Consider the following 16,872-nt stretch of genomic DNA (forward strand, 5'->3'; position numbering starts at 1 on the left):
ACCAGGCTCCTCTGTCCGTGGGATTCTCCCAGCAAGACTACTGGAGCCGGTTGCCATTTCCTTCTCCAGTTTGTTTTCCTAGATGTACACTTCCCAGCATCCTGGTATTATTAGTGAGGCTTTGAGACTAATTCTTGCCTATAGACTGTGACCAGAGACAGTAAGAGCAGGTGGGCCCTCTCTCTCTTCCTTTTCTGCAGAGATCTTCGATGCCATCTATGAAGAGGATCACTTTGGGGGAAGGGAGGATCCTGGGTTCCTGAATGGCACTATGGAGCACAGCCCCATTATCATTCTGACTGTTGTGTGGGAGAGGAGGCAGTTCGCTTCACTGTTCCAGCACTGAGATACGGAATTATCTTTTGCAGTAGTTAGCTAAGCCCAGCTAATGGACAACCCCTGCATGCTCAGTCACTCAATCATGTCCAACTCTTTGCAACCCCATGGACTATAACCTGCCTGCACCTCTGTCCATGGATTTTTCCCAGCCAAGAATAATACTGGAGTGGGTTTCCATTTCCTCCTGCAGGGGATCTTCCTGACCCAGGGACTGAACCTGCATCTCCTGGCACGGGTGGTAGGTGGATTCTTTACCACTGAGCCACCTGGAAGCCCAGTAGACAACCAGACAGACCAATAAATTAAGCAAAATAATTTTGAGTTTTAACAAGAGCTCTGAAGGAAATTAACGTATGAGGTGATGGAGAATAATTAGGTGTTTCTCCCTCAGAAAGGATGGTCATGAAAAGCGTTTCTAATGAAGTGGCATTTGATCAGAAGCTTAAAAGATGAGAAACAGTGGCCCTGAGCAGAGGGAGTGGAGATCTTTGTGGACAAAGAAATTAATAAATGTGATAACCCTGAGTGAGGAGACACCGGCTGTGTTGGTAGGAGGAAAAAGGTGGCTACTGTGGCTGAAACTTGAAGCATGGTCAGAAACTCTCACTGGGAAAGGATTCATGAAAAGGCTCCAGCCTATAAAAAAAAAAGAAAAAGAAAAGGCAAGGGTCAGAGTTCTAGAAGCATGTCTCTGCTGGACCGTGTACTCACTGAGACAGTTCTCTCTTCCTAGCTATTGCCACTGCCTGGGGCATAAGTAAGTTCAGCCAGAGTGGAAGCAGGAGGACTAGTTAGAGCAAAAGTCTCGATCAGACATTTTGGTGACTTTGACTAGGTTGCTGGCAGTGCTGATGGGGAGAAGTGACTAGATTTGAGATACGTTTTATCTCGTTTTTAAAGTTTTTTTTTCTTGTGATGAGAACTTTATAAAAAATGAATTTATCTTTGCGCTGGGCCTTCATTGCATGCTTGGGTTTTCTCTAGCTGCAGCGAGCGGGGGCTACTGTCTAGCTGTAGTGTGTGGGTTTCTCTTTGCAGTGGCTTCTCTTGTTGCAGAGCACGGGCTCCAGGGTGCATGGGCGTCAGTGGTTACGGTTCACGGGCCCAGTAGTTTCAGCTCTGGGGCTCTAGGGTGCAGATTCAGTGGTTGTAGTGCCTGGGCTTAGCTGCCCTGCGGCATGCAGAGTCTTTCCAGACCAGGGATGGAACCCGTGTCCCCTGCACTGGCAGCCACAGATTCCTAACCACTGGACCACCAGGAAAGTCCGAGATGCATTTTAAAGACAGAGGTGACAGGACTCACAGAGTGGATGCTGCAAGTGAGAGCAAAGGAAAAATCAAGGATGACGTCTGGGATTTTGGATAGATCTTGAATAGGCAATAGTGACGTTTACTAAGAGAAAGACCAAAGAAGGGACAGGCTTCAGGGATAAAATTAAGAGAGCTCTTTGATTTTGTGATGGTTGACCTTATGTGTCAACTTGACTAATCCTTGGGGTGCCAGATATTTGTTTATTTTTTTGCACTAGGTGTGTCTATGAGGGTGTTTCTGGATGCAGCTAACATCTGAAGCAGTCGACAGAGTGAAGGGAATTGCCCTCCCAACATAGGTGGGTTTCACTAGTCAGCTGAAGATTTGAAAAGAACAAAAAGCCTGAGTGAGGGAGACCTCTTTCTGCTTCATTGCTGTGTTTCCTTTCCCCGTCTTGGAGCTCAGACTGAAGCATCGGCCCTTCTTGGATCTAGAGCTTGTTAACTGCAGATCTTGGGACTTCTTAGTCTTCATTAACTGTGTGAGCCAATTCCTTATAACAGATTTCTTTAGCTATCGATATATCTGTTTCTGTATTTCTGCCTCCTGTTGGTTCTTTTCTTTGGTGAACACTAACGTAGATTTGATAGGTTTGAGTGGCTGTTTCCATCCAAGAGAAGGTATCCTGTCAGGAGCTGGAGATACAAGTCTGGGGTAGCAAACAGAGCAGGGCTAGAAATACAAACTCAGGATCTTTGGTGGTATTTGGAGCCTGTGGTCAAGAAGAGATCATTAGAGAGAGGGTTTGATATGAGAAGAAAAGAGGTTCAGGCTAGAGCCCAGATGCATTCTCATCCTTAGAGAGCTGGTAGAAGAGAAGGAGCCAGTGAAGGAGATAGGGAATGGTTGGCCAATGAGGATGGATGAACCCTAGGAGTAGATTTCTTTTTTTTGTTAAAAAGATTTTTTAATTTTTAAAATCAAAGTTGTACACTGTCATGATTTTTAGAGTCACGTTGTTCTACAAGAGTTGCCCTGAAAAATAATAGTGAGCAGCCCCATTCTGGCCCATTACTGACCCCTCTTTCCCAGAAGCAACTACTTTCAACTCTTTCTTCTGACATTTACCTCCTTCATTTCTCATAAGCTGGTTTATCTGCCATTTCTTAAGTTTTCTGCTTGGATATGTATAGACGTCCTTCTTCTAAAGATTTACTCTCTATGGCCACCCACACTCACCCTCACACCCACTCACACAAAGGTACTCACATAGACACACAGCGTTCTTCACTGTCCTCTAATTACAATTATATTGCCTGTTTTGGTTAAACCAATATATAGTGTTTTAATTATTCTGACTTTGCAAATGTTATTCGTAGCTGAGTCATGTAGCATACTATGATTTAGTTCAGTTCAGTCCAGTTGCTCAGTCATGTCCGACTCTTTGCGATCCCATGAACTGCAGCACGCCAGGCTTCCCTGTCTATCGCCAACTCCCAGAGTTCACCCAAACCCCCCATGTCCATTGAGTCAGTGATGCCATCCAACCATTTCATCCTCTGTCGTCCCCTTCTCCTCCTGCCTTCAATCTTTCCCAGCATCAGGGTCTTTTCCAGTGAGTCAGTTCTTCCCATCAGGTGGCCAAAATACTGGAATTTCAGCTTCAGCATCAGTCCTTCCAATGAATATTCAGGACTGATTTCTTATGATTATGTTTCTTTTTTTTAATATGACCTCTGGTTTTCCCTGGAATTAGTAATTGTCGACATTTAAGGCCTTCCCTGGCAGTCTTGTGGTTAGGACCCTGTGCTTCCACGGCGGGGGACAAGGGTTCAATCCCTGGCTGGGGAATTAAGATCCCACATACTGCCTGGCACACCTCCCCCCCACCCCCCGCTTCCAAAAAAAGAGAAAAGAAAGAATTGTCTTCATTTAAAAGGTTTGGGGGGACTTCTGCCTGTTTCTAATTCATCGCTAGACTCTCTGTTAGAAGTTAAAGCCTCCTGTCACTTTCACAAATGTCAGGTGACTCATGAGTCTCCGTTTTCCTCTGCGCTGTATTTCTGGGATCTCTATGTACTCCTGCCCTAATCTAGGCTAGTTGCTGTTGTCCTGAGATTGACTTTCATGGTCATTTTAGGAAGTCCCTTCCCCACCTTCCTGTGTTAGAGCTCCCATTTCTTGGACCCCATATTTTCCTTTATTAAAAGTTTATTCCTTAGTTTTGAGGAAATATATCCTCTATTAACTTTTCTGAAGACACATACATGAGAGGCCAGTTCTTTGTGACCTTTTATGTCTGTAGCTTTAAAAGTTTTTTGGTTCGATATGATGTTAACAGTTTGGCAATAGTTTTCCCTCAAATTTAAGGCCTTGCTCCATTATTTCTAGTTTCCTGTATTGATGTTGAGAAGTTTCTATTATTCTCTTTAAGTGTCACTTGCTTCTCTCTTTTCTGTCTGTCTATTTCTCTCTCTCTCCACCTAACCAGTCCCTAAAAGTTGAAATGGAACACAAACAAATTGGGTTTGTTGGGGGGCAGTGAGCAGGGATGAAGCTAGAGAAACTAAAAGAAAGACAGACTTGAAGTCCCTGCTACAAATCAGACACAACTGCTCTATAAAAAGGGAACACACAGCTGGAGTGTAGCTCACAGCACTTCGAGATAATCTTATCAATGTTCTGATTCTTTTCATTATGCGATTACTCAGCTGACCTGAGCTAGTGAACCTGCTATTAGTTGCGTACCTTATTATATGATTACATAACCCCCAGAAGGTTTAGAATTAAATATAGCAATGGTGAACTAAATCAAACCCATAGTACTAATATTTTTAGTACCAACCTTAAAGTGTAAGACAATCTGCATGTGTCTGTTATTTATGTGCGGTGTCTGTAATAAAAATAGAAGCTATACTCTAGACAATCTGACAGATTACCTTGTGATTTCAATTTGACATGTGTAATTAATTTTATATTTATGATTTTAATGTGACGGTGCAAGAGAATTTGCTTAAGTGTGTAAGCTGCATTGATTGTGTTAAGAGAACCGCGTTATAGATCTGTTCTCTGAGGTGGCAGGGGTCTCTGTGAGGGTCTCATGATCGTTCCTTCTGCTGCCGTCAGCTGTTAAGGGCTGTGCTCCTCTCCTTTTACCAAATGAACCCCAACAGGCTAAGGGCACAATAGCCAAAGCACAGTGGAGATTGTGGAGAATGAAACATTTAAATGCAAATGTGCTAAAGGCTGGAGTAGAGATCAATCAGCACATTTCTTCTGTGAAGGAACAGATTATAAATATTTTACTCTTTTCAGTCCAGGAGGCAAAACTGAGGCTATAGCTATGAAAAAGTTAACCACTAAAAAGTGTAACAACCATTATTAGCTCTAGGACTGTATAAAAACAGGCAACTGTCTGGATTTGGCCTACAAACCATACTTTGGCAATTTCTGGGTATAAAAATTAAAAGGATATTAAAAGGATAATAAAAAGGAAATAAACACAGAAAATAGCAAACAGTTAAATACCTGAGATTCCTAGTATAACTCACTGGAATTCATATGAGATTCCCTGTAGGGGAAGTATTTTTTCTACTGAATACTGAAACACAACTAGGGAAGCTTTGATCAAAGCCCGCAACTGATACCAACTTGAGGAAGGTGGGTGGACCATTTGGAAAAGGTTTTTATCTTTCAACCAGATCCCAAATTATACAGACTCTTCAAATGTGTGTATATTCACTACCTACAATTTCATGTGCTGTGCTGAGGACTAGAAATACAGCAGTGAGCAAGACTGGGTCCCTGCCAGAAGGCGCTTTACACTGGTTGGGAGAACTGGGACAAGGACACAAGTTATTTCTACGGAAGTGCAGTGACTGTTCTGATAGCAGGAGGGAGGTGTATGGGGCATCTCCTGTGTCTAGTGTTTAGGCATCAGGAGAGACTTCCTGGTGGAGATGATGTCCAAAACTGAAGCCTGAAGGATGAGAACAGAGTAGCAAGAGAAAGAACTTGGGAGGTGCAACTTAGCGACTGCAAGGTTCCAGAGGTGGAGGGAGCAATAGCGCGTTCAGGGAGCTGTAGCTAATTCATACAAACACTGGGAGACTTGCACAAGAGATGGGCTTTCCACAGAGGACCTGTGGGACTTCCCTGGTGATGCAGTGGTTAAGACTCTGCACTTCCAATACAGGGGGTGCAGTTCAATTGCTGGTTGGGGAACTAAGATCCCACCTGCCGCCCTATATGACCACCCCCCACCCCTTAAAAAGAAAGTGCCTGTAACCAAGAAAAACATGCCAAAAGCCACATTTCCATGGAATATAATTTCTGAAACCTCAGCACTATTGCCATTTTTGATAATTCTTTGCTGTGGGAGGCCTTTTCTGGGTGTTGTAGGGTGTTTAGCAGCATGGCTGGCCCCTACCCCATAGATGCCTGTAGTATCACTCAGTTGTGACAATCAAAAAGCATCTCCAGACATTGCCTGTCTCCTGGGGGACAGATCTGCTGGTTAATAACTACTGCTGTGAGATATAAGGTTAAAGCATTTTACTGGCTCATTCCAAGCATACCGGTTGGGAACACTGCCTATCCAGCTGCTGTTGTTAGGAGTAGCTGTGGCTCATTACTGCTCCACTTTGCCAGGGGGCAAGGTGACCAGATGTCTCTGATACAACCTCTTCCTCCTCTCCTCCCACCACCAATCACTGAAGTCCACCCTGAAAGTGGTCTGATTCAGGCCTTTCATGCTGCATGGCACCAAGCGTCCAAAAAACCCAAAGAGAAATCCTTCCTGACAGGAGGTAGGGTCACATGACAATGTATCAATATCGTTCCTGTAGCTTAAGGTAGTTTCAGACACGTTTATTAAATTATAGCTGATTCCAAAGCATTTGTTCTTCCTTGTTACTATAGCAGTGCGAGTGCGACTGCCAAGGTGATGAAGAAAACCAAGACGTCAGTGAGGAATGGTCCTTGCTGCCCGGCTCTTCGTGGGGTCTGGCATAGCCCAAGTCACAGACTGTGGTGCTGGCTTGTTGAGGACCATACTCTTCTCAACGGGGGCTAATAAAGGGCCTCCTGCCCAAGAAGGGGACAACAGGGGATGAGAAGGTTATATGGCATCACCGACTCAGTGGACATGAGTTTGGGTAACCCTGGGAGTTGGTGATGGACAGGGAGGCCTGGCGTGCTGCGGTTCATGGGGTCACAAAGAGTCGGACACGACTGAGAGACTGAACTGAGCTGAACTGAATAAAGGGCCTGATGGAATTACAACACAGTGTCCAGCTACTTGAGCCGGACAGGCTTTAGAATGCAGGGTTGAGAGGCAGGTGAAGAGAGGAGGACGGGGAACAGGATTCCTGTGACTGGAAGCTCTAAGGGCCACAAGGGAAAGGGCTTCTCTGTTAGGCTAAGAGGTTGTCCTTGATCTTGAAGACACCGGGAAGCCAAGGAAGAATTTTAAGCTCACAAGTGACAGAGCCAGATGAGTGTATTTATTTATTTTTATTTTTAAAGAGTTATTTATTTTTGGCTGTGCTGAGTCTTCATTGCTGCAAGAGGACTTTCTCTAGTTGTGGCGAGCGGGGCCCACTTTTCGTCGGGCGTCTCTCTGCGGTGGCCCCTCTTGTGGCGGAGCACCAGGCAGGCACGCGGGCTTCAGGAGTTGTGGCTCCGGGGCTTAGGTGCTCTGCGGCATGTGGGGTCTTCCCAGACCAGGGGTCAAACTCCTGCCCCCTGCATCAGCAGGCGGATTCTCAACCACTAGACCACTAGGGAAGCCCCACCAGATGAATTTAGAAGATGTTTCCAAATCATTTACATTTTACAGAGTACATTTTTGCATGTCACTTCATTTAACATTCTGTAAGGTAGGTGTTGTCTGTACTTGGCAGCTGAGGACTTAGAGAAGTTAATTAATCAAGGTCAGAGAGCTAAAACAGTTGTGGCCAGGGCTGAATCCAGGTCTCCATTTCCGCATTGCCTCTCATGTTTTGACTGTAGTCAGATAAAACACACACACAGAAGGCCGTTACAGGGCAAATGTGAAAGCAAAGAATAGGTGAAAAATTAGTTGTGTTTAGCAGGGACTGGCACTGGGTAGTTAGTAGATTTGTTTCTAGGCTTATCATTTTATTTGTTATTCTTGTTTTTTTCTAAACTGGTTATGATGATGTCACCATGTTAGTATTCCCTAGCGCAATAATTTCCAACATGTGGATCAAGACCCTTGGGGGAACCCAAGGTTATTCAGAGGGTCCTCAGTTCAATGTGAATTTTCTTGATAGATGCTGAAAGTACTACCATTTATTTTACAGGGATTCCAGTCTTTTTAAAAATTTAGTTTACATTACAAAGGGATCTTTATACTTGAAAGGGATCTTCATGCTAAGTATAAACGATATTATGGTGTAGTACTAAAGATGATGTGCATATTAGCAGAGGCTGGTGGGGCACAGGAAAACAGTGGAGTTTGGCTATCTCAAGAATCTACAGGAAAGGACGTGTCACACAGTCGTGAGACTGGAAAGGACTTGGTGAGATGACAGTGGAGGTAGAAGAAGTCATGTTATTTTTTCCCTGCCTTAGAAAGGACAGCATCCCAATGACTGTCCCCACAGGCTGGGGATTACCTTTGTCTTTATGGCAGGAATCATGTGATACCTCAAACAGGTCCAAACTGTATTGACATCAAATCAGCGAGTGGACAAAACTCCAGGGTCTCACTTAGAACTCAATTTGGAGCGTGGAAGTAGGGTTGTTGAAGCCCAGCCTGAGGCTTGAGCTAAAGAAAGGAAAAGGGATGAGAGAGAGAGGGTTCTGGCATAGACCAGTTATCTCCTGCAGCCTCAATTTCCTCATCTATAACATAGAAATAATATCTTTCAGCATGAATGAACCATTGAATATAAAGATTCCTGGAAGAGGGCTTTGCATCAATAAATGCAGGGTTTTTTAAAAAATTAATTGATTTATTTGACTGCGTCTGGTCTTAGTTGTGACACTCAGGATCTTTGTTGAGCTGTGCAGAATCTTCTGTTGCAGCGCAGGGAATCTCTAGTCATGGTGCGAGCACTTCAGTAGTCGTGGTGCATGGACTCGGTTGCCCTGAAGCTTGTGGAATCTTCCCTGACCAGGGATTGAACATGTGTCCCCTGCATTGCAAGGAGGATTCTTAACCACTGGACCATCAGGGAAGTCCCAAATGCAGGTTTTATACACAGGCATGTGCCTTTGGGGGCTTCCCTGGGGGCTTAGGGGTAAAGAATCCACCTGCCAATGCAGGAGACACAGGTTCAATCCCTGGGTCGGGAAGATCCCCTGGAGAAGGACAGGCAACCCACTCCAGTATTCTTGCCTGGGAAATCCCATGGAGAGAAACCTGGTGGGCTATAGTTCACAGGGTTGCAAAAGAGTCAGACACGACTTAATGACTAAACAACATAATACAGTGGCTGGTGTCTTAGCAGAGGGAAATTTGAACACAGACATACACACACATAAAAAAATGCGAGGTGAAGACAGAGGCAGAAACTGAAGTTATGCAGTTACAAGCCAAGAATACAAAGGATAGCTGGTAAGTGCTAGAAGCCTGAAGAGAGGCAAGAAAGGATTCTTTCCATATTTCTGTCTTTCCATAGAAAAAGCCTCAGGAGAATGTGGTCCAGCTGACACTTTGATTTTGAACTTCTAGCCTTCAGAACTGTGAGAGAGTAAACCTCTGTTTCTTTTTTTTAAACTATCTTGTTTGTGGTAATTTATTAAGGCAGCCCCAAGAAACAAATTCACTGGCTGACAGCCTGTGGAGACCAGAGATATGCCAACAGCCCTGTGAGAGAGCTTGAAAGAGGATAGTCCTACAGCCGGTTGAGTTTGGAGGCAGATCTCCCCTCAGTTCAGTCTTGAGAGGACTGCAGTCCAGAGTGCCATAGTAAATACATTCTTGTGAGAAACCTGGAGCCAAAACTACCTACCTAAGCCTGTCCTGGATTTCTGATGCACAGAAACTGTGAAGTAATATATGTTTGTTGTTTTGCAAAACATAACCCTACAGCAAATGATAACAAACAAATGCATATTCTTAATTTTGGGGGGAGTGGGAGAATAAACTAGAAACTAATGACAGTGGTTAGTGATAGGCGGTGATGGGACCAGAGTACAGGGAACAGGAAGGGAGGCTTCCTCCTCTGAAAACGTTGGAAGATTTGATTTTGGACCAAGTGAACGCTTTATACATGCAAAACTTAAAGCTAGATAAGAAAGATGAAAAAAGCAAACTAAAATTACGCAAATAAAAATAACAAACCTAACACTATATCACAGTGTATCACACAGATAACACAACCATATTGCAAAGCAGATGAATTCAAGTAACTTTTGATCACCATCCTCTCGCTTTACACCTTTGGGAAGAGATGTATTTACAAAGATAAAAAAGTGCAAAGAAATCTTAAACTTAGGTTTGCTACTGGTGTTAGTATCGAAGTCACAGCTCTTTTGTCTATATTGTAGGATAGAATAAACCAGTAAATATATTGATGCTGACGAGAACCAGTTTTCCTGCATTTTTACCTTTCCCCACCATGTTTACTGTTTTTGACATCATATTTTACATCTTTTTCTTAGTAACCAGGGTTTTTCACTGTGGGAGAAGAAAAATATAAAATGGAAAGAGGAAGGCTAGAATGAACCTCGAAATGCTGACTTTTTAATTGGAGGTATCAATATGAACTCATGATTTTAAAATATATCTGGGTAAAGAGTATACTGTTTAGTGTTTTATAGTTCTTTGAATATATATACACTTGGTCCACTGAAAGGGCCTAGAAGAAATAACGTCCCAATAGCAATGAGCACCCTGGTCACTAAGATCTAATTTTCCAAGTACCATTTCCTACTAAAAGGAACTAAGATTTCTCTGCATCAGGCAGAGAAAATGCAAGGAGAGCTAGGAGGTTCTATGTCAGAAAGCAAGATAGTGTTCAAAGATTGATCGATCGATCTATAGGATGGGGACTTCCCTGGTTTCCAGGGACTAAGACTTGGCTGATCACAATGCAGGGGGTCTGGGTTCTATCCCTGGCCAGGGAACTAGATCCCACAGTCTGCAACGGAGACCCAGCACAAACAAACAAATAAATAAATATTTAAAAAAAAATAACAGGATATATGTAAGGAAAGCGCGAGAAGGGACTTTCACAGGTCACAAAAAATTCAAACACCACAAATAATATTGGTAGTTGGTTATAATAACTGGATTAAATTGAATTTTAAAGAACACCAGAGTTCATGCTGTTATTCAAAAGAAGAGGAGACTCGTGAAGGGGAAGGGAAGGAGGAGAAACAAAATACAGGTATCATCTGTTGCAGAGGGAGAGAGGATCTTTGTGGAGGACTGCCAGACCACCATTGACCAAGTGATCAGGCTTGACATGGACGCAGAATATGGTGTCTCTGGATGGAAATAGACAGCATCACCTCTGACTTCTCTTACTAAAAAGTTTGACTTGCATCTAATCATAAACAATTCAATAACCCCATACTCTTACAATCTACTATTGGCCTGGACTTTTCAAATTGTGAAAGTAATGAAAGATTTTTTTCAGAGAACTGGAATTCCCTGGTTGCCTAGTGGTTAGGACTGGGTGTTTTCACTGTCGGCCTGCTAGGTTTGGATCTAAGGTTGGAATAACAAAGATCCTGCAAGCTAGCTTAAAAAAAAATTGAGAGTATTAGTACTCGGGTAATCCTGGGTAGATCTTGAACTGAAAAAGTAAAAAATATGTGTGTATTTGTGACCTTTAGGGACAACAAAAGAAATTTAAATATGGACAGTATATTGGGTTTGACTGAAACGGTAATACATTTCTTGCTTGTCCTAATGATGAAGTATTTAGGGGGTGAAGCAGGGTTGTTTGCAACATTCCAATAATTCAGGGTGGAAAAAAACCCCTATACAGTGAAAGAGAACGCAAGTATTGTGAAATGTTAGCATTAAATTTAGTGCAGAGTCTACTGTATAAGTCTTCATTTGGTTTATAAATTTTCACATTAAAAAGCCGGGTTTTAAGTAAAAAGGGAGCAAGTTTACTTTTGATTGCAGAGGGCTCTTTCATGGCTCTTAAGTTCCTGTTTCACTGCGGCGTCGATCTCGAGGCCGTAGGAGGCGTCACCGCGACCAGGGCAGCTCCCACCCTCGCCAGAGACGAAGCCCGGGGTCCAGCCCGCCTACAGCCTGGTGGCCCCCTGCTGCCTGGGACGCGGCCTGGGCGTGGCCTGTGCCGGGAGCGGCCAATAGGAGCTTAGCCGGCGGGCGGGCGGGCCCGGGGCGGGGCTGCGCGCAGGCCCCTGGGCCGCCCCCGCCTCTCTGCTGCCTCTCTTCCAGCTACCGCGCGGCCGCCGGTTCCGTCTGCTGCAGACCCCGGGACCGAGAAGGGGCAGGGCCGCCGCCGCCGGGTAAGTGCCTGGCCTTCCGGCCGCGGCCGCGCTGGTCCCCCCTCCTCCGGCCCGCCCCCTCATTGCCCCGCGGCGCACAGAACCACCGGCGCCGGACTCCCGGGCCCTTACGCGGCGACGCTGCCTGGTGGGCCGCGGCCAGGGGGCTGGGGAGCGGGGCCGGGTCCTGGAGAGCCCCGGAGCGGGTGGGGCCTTTCTGGGGCTGCTGCTGCTCTCCGGCTCGGTGGGGCGCGAGGTTCCGGGGTGCGCCCCCCTCCTGGTGGTGCCGCTGTTGGGGTCGGCCCGATGCTGCAGGAGGGCCGGTTCCTGGCTCTCATCACTCGGCGGCATGGGGGTTGATTTCTCTCCCAGCGTCGCCGAGATCAGGTGTGAGGCCCGTCTTGCATCCCGGCGTGTGCGCCCTCGCAGCCGCGGTGCGTTTCACCTGCCTCTGCATGGCTCACACCTGCGGTTCATTCAAGAGTGTGCAGCCTGGGCCGGGCGAGCTGCGTACTCTGGGAAAGGGCCCTCTCTTCTTTGAGTTGCTCCTGGAACACGCCAGGTTGTCTCACGTTTTCGTGGACTGGTGGAATTCATTTGCTCGAAAAGTTAGTGTAGCTAAGGGTTTTAGCATAGTTTTAGGTGTGATTAATTTCGTGTACAGCGGTTGCAATGACATTGTTCCTGCGCAAGAACTGCTAAACCTGTCGTAGCCCTGCGAGTCTACCTTCGTGCTCCTGTTGCGAGAAAAGTTGAAAGGCGTCAATTTTGCTCTTGATTTTGCTGCTGCCAAGCTCTGTGACTCAGTTGATTCATATGAGACAAGATAGATTCCTAAGACTCTTTTAAAATCCCACGTTCCTTGAATCTGATGAGCTTGTTTTTCGTCCTGTACCTTTAAAAAGAATGGGAAATAGGAAAAATTCCATGGAAGATAGCCCCCCTGCGGGGAACAAAGCTTTCTGTGCGCACCGAAATTGAGAGGCTGGATTGCGGTTTAAGATTGGGAACTGAAAAGGGAGCACTGTAATACTGAAAGAACTTACCCAGAGTTAATTATATAAGAGAAACTTGGAAAGCTTTCAGAAGTTCCAGCAGCAGTTGCGGTATTTAATTACCTCTCTTTGCAGCTATATAGATGCCGTAAGGGGAAGATAAATGCTAAAGTTATAGAAAATGTAATAGGATATGTAACCTACCTTAAGTGTAGAGAGAATGCTTTGGAATTCTTAATTTATATAGGCATTTCCGCTCAGGAAACACTTTTGTTTGTTAATAGTTAAGAAATGTTTATATACCCCCCCCTCAGGAAAATCATACATTTATTTTGAGTATGTTGATTTCCTACCCTCCCACCGCCCCTCTCATCTGGCTTTTTATTGTATTCTTATTAGTTGCGCCAATGTTTTTTTAAAACAGTCTTTGGAAAATAGTGTTTGGCTTTGTAGTTAAGTAAAGGAAGATCAACTTTCCCTCGGGGAGAGCTCATTTCGAGTCTAGAGCTGTGTGACTTGGCAAAGTCACTTTCCTTCTCTGAGGCTGGCTGTCCTCAGTTGTGAAACGTGATGATGCCTATTGCATAAGGTCATGGAGATTAACCAGAATCTTTTATGTGGAAAACAAGAGTGGTGCCTGACATTAATACATGTCATGTCTTAATAATGGCAGCCATTGTCAGTACTGTGTTCACAGCTTAGAGAATTGGTCTTTGGGTTTTAGTTTAGCTAGAAAGCAGGGCCCGATAAAGAGAGCAAAGTGATCAGTGATTAACAGCCACTTCCCACGCAGGACGCTGGAAGTTTTGCAAGTTGTAAGTCCCTCCCCGACTCTCAGGCTGAACTACTGCTCACACACTAGTGATTGCGAAGGGACACTTCAGCCTCCCTGACTGTGTTGGCCTTCAGTCTTGGCACTTGAGTAGAGTTGGGGTTTTGCCAAAAATTGAACTAGCAAGTTAAGGAATGTGTGTGAGGAGAATCCCTCCAAAGAGAGCTCCAAAACAAAGAAATGGGTGAAATGCTGAAGAGAGGTTTCAGCCCCAGGTAGCTGAAGCCCTGTTACAGCTAGCTTTGGCCAGTGTGCTTACTGGACCTACGGACTCCTGTTCCAGTTATTAACCAGAACCTGTTATTTGGATGCTTGCCCAATTGCTGATTCTCTTGGGTTGTTCTTTAAGCTGAGTTATCTTTCTTTGACTGCAGACAATACTCTGGGAAGGCACGATAGTCTTAACTGCTCAGGCATCTAGCCCTGGCTTTGGGAAAGGAGAAGAGAAGAGCTCCAAAGTTATTTTTACCCTACTTTTAGTTCACTTTTAAACATCTTAGTAGTAGTTGAATAGAAAGGACTTTGGTACAGTTTAACCAGGGATACCAGAGGGGCTCTGGTTTGTGGAAGATAAGGTATTGTGAGGGTCCATCTGAATGGGAACTCACGGGTGGGTGTGTGCCTCATCCATGCTGATTCAAAACCGTGGGAGGCAACTCCATTGCAATGTGGCACCCTAGCTGAGTATTTGCATATGAGTATAACCCAGAACCTCTGGGTTTTAACATTATAACTAAAAAACCTAATCTTAAAGCCCGACAGAAAAAAAAAAGCCAAATCTCATTAAAACTAAACTAGCATAACAAAGTAGACAGGAAACCAGAAGATTTAAGGGGTGAAATGGCATGAAGTCATATACAATACAGTTTTTTAAAAACATTTTTAATTAGAGATCAGGTAAAATCCATTTCCCATACCATTTTGCTGACGTTTTAGAGGCTATCTTTTGTGTTTGTGTGTGTGTGTGTGTGTGTGTGTGTGTGTATTTTGTATGTATGCATTTCCACTACACTGTAGAAAAAAAATCACTGCTAAATAAGATGAATCAAAAGAACTATCTGTAGTGTCATCACTATCTGATCAACTACCTAAGTTATTTAAGTGATAAGTATTAGCATCACTATTTGACTCATTGATGCTTGGGGATGCCCCTGAGGTCCTCATTCAGTGGGTGGAGCCCTAGTATCTGTACTTCTAAGAAGCTCTTCAGACAGGTTAAGTGCTAAGTGAAGTCTCTCAGTCGTGTCCGACTCTTTGCGACCCCATGGTCTATAGCCTGCCAGGCTTCTCCGTCCATGGGATTTTCCAGGCAAGAATACTGGAGTGGGTTGCCATTTCCTTAGGAGCTGCTAAAAAGGAGTCCTGTGTTCCACTCAGCACATGTAGTGTCACAGCCAAGAAAATAAGAATCCTAGAGGCCATGAGGGGTGGGGAATGGTTAATGGTTTCCTTTTGGAATTGTTAGTTGCAGCAGGCAGGTGGTTAGGTGTGATAGAGAAATGGGGTCAGGGGCCAAGTGCAGGAAATCAAGCATCTTGTGAACAGCAAGGGCCCATCGGCAGGTAAAGGAAAGCAGGAACCTTCAGACTGACAGGAAGTGACACCATTTTGGGTGATAAGGGTCAGAAAAGCAGACAAAGAAATGTAGGAAAGATGGGAATCACCTGCATCCAAATGTAATCCTTTGCTCTCTGTGCTCTCTTTACAATAGGGCTTCCCTGTGGCTCAGTAGTAAAGAATCTGTCTGCCAATGCAGGTTTGATCCCAGGTGGGGAAGATCCCCTGGAGAAGGAAGTGGCAACCCACTCCAGTATTCTTGCCTGGAGAATCCCATGGACAGAGGAGCCTGGTGGGCTGCAGTCCATGGGGTCCCAAAGAGTCAGACACAACTGAGCAACTCAACAACAGCAAAGTCTTACAGATAAGAAGTACCCATCTTGCACTAATGCCATGACACTTCTGATCTGAGCTAAATCCCTAAGACAAAAATCCTTCTTCCCCTCAGGAAAATGGGGCTGGGATGAAAATCAGGGAATATGACCCGCAGGCTCGTCCTCCTCCAATAAATATTCCGCCCCTTCACTTGTATGCTCCTCGAGACCAGCTTGCCAAAGAAACTGTGGGTGGCAGCTCTTCACCTGTAAGCCTGCTCTCCTCTTTGCTTAAATAAACTTTCACTTTACTTAAGTTCTCTGCTTCATCTCCGAATTCTTTCATTATGAAGAAAGAACCTCCAATTCACTGACCACAGGGTGATGCTATATTTTGGAACTAGATAGAGGCGCTGGTACAACTCTGAAGGTACTAAGTGCCACTGAGTTGTTTGCCTTGGTGCTTTGTTTGCAGTATGTGAATTTTGCCTCAGTAAAAAACACTCTGGAAAAGATAGTGCTATCTGTATATTGTGTATTGGAAAAATTAATTATCTCTATTCAAATTGATTGAGAAATAGCAATAACCTCAGATATGCAGATGACACCACCCTTAATGCAGAAAGTGAAAGAGGAACTGAAGAGCCTCTTGATGGGGGTGAAAGAGGAGAGTGAAAAAGCTTAAAGCTCAACATTCAGAAAACTAAGATCGTGGCATCCGGTCCCATCACTTCATGGCAAATAGATGGGGAAACAATGGAAACTGTGACAGACTTTATTTTCTTGGGCTCCAAAATCTCCGCAGATGGTGACTGCAGCCATAAAATTAAAAGACGCTTGCTCCTTGGAAGAAAAGCTATGACCAACCTAGACAGCATATTAAAAAGCAGACACATTATTTTATTTTTTTTTCCACTTATTTTTATTAGTTGGAGGCTAATTACTTTACAGTATTGTAGTGGTTTTTGTCATACACTGACATGAATCAGCCATGGATTTACATGTATTTCCTATCCCAATCTCCCCTCCCACCTCCCTCTCCACCTGATTCCTCTTTATTTTGCTGACAGGTCTGTCTAGTCAAAGTTATGGTTTTTTCCAGTAGTCATGTATGGATGTGAGAGTTGGACCATAGAGAAA

General features: G+C 44.5%; 1 protein-coding gene across 3 annotated transcripts in view; it reads left to right on the forward strand.

The window, feature by feature from the left end:
* SLC25A30 (solute carrier family 25 member 30) overlaps positions 1-16,872 on the forward strand; it is an 84,797-nt gene that overhangs the window by 51,776 nt on the left and 16,149 nt on the right. The window contains exon 1 of one of the 3 annotated variants that reach the window (XM_070471203.1): positions 11,948-12,055. The exons of the other annotated variants lie outside the window; for them this stretch is intronic. The gene's annotated coding sequence lies outside the window, so the exon portion shown is untranslated. Of the gene's footprint in view, positions 1-11,947; positions 12,056-16,872 lie in introns of those variants that run through there. 3 annotated transcript variants of the gene reach the window in all.

Source organism: Odocoileus virginianus, chromosome 8, assembly GCF_023699985.2.
Source record: "Odocoileus virginianus isolate 20LAN1187 ecotype Illinois chromosome 8, Ovbor_1.2, whole genome shotgun sequence".
Classification (NCBI taxonomy): domain Eukaryota; kingdom Metazoa; phylum Chordata; class Mammalia; order Artiodactyla; family Cervidae; genus Odocoileus; species Odocoileus virginianus.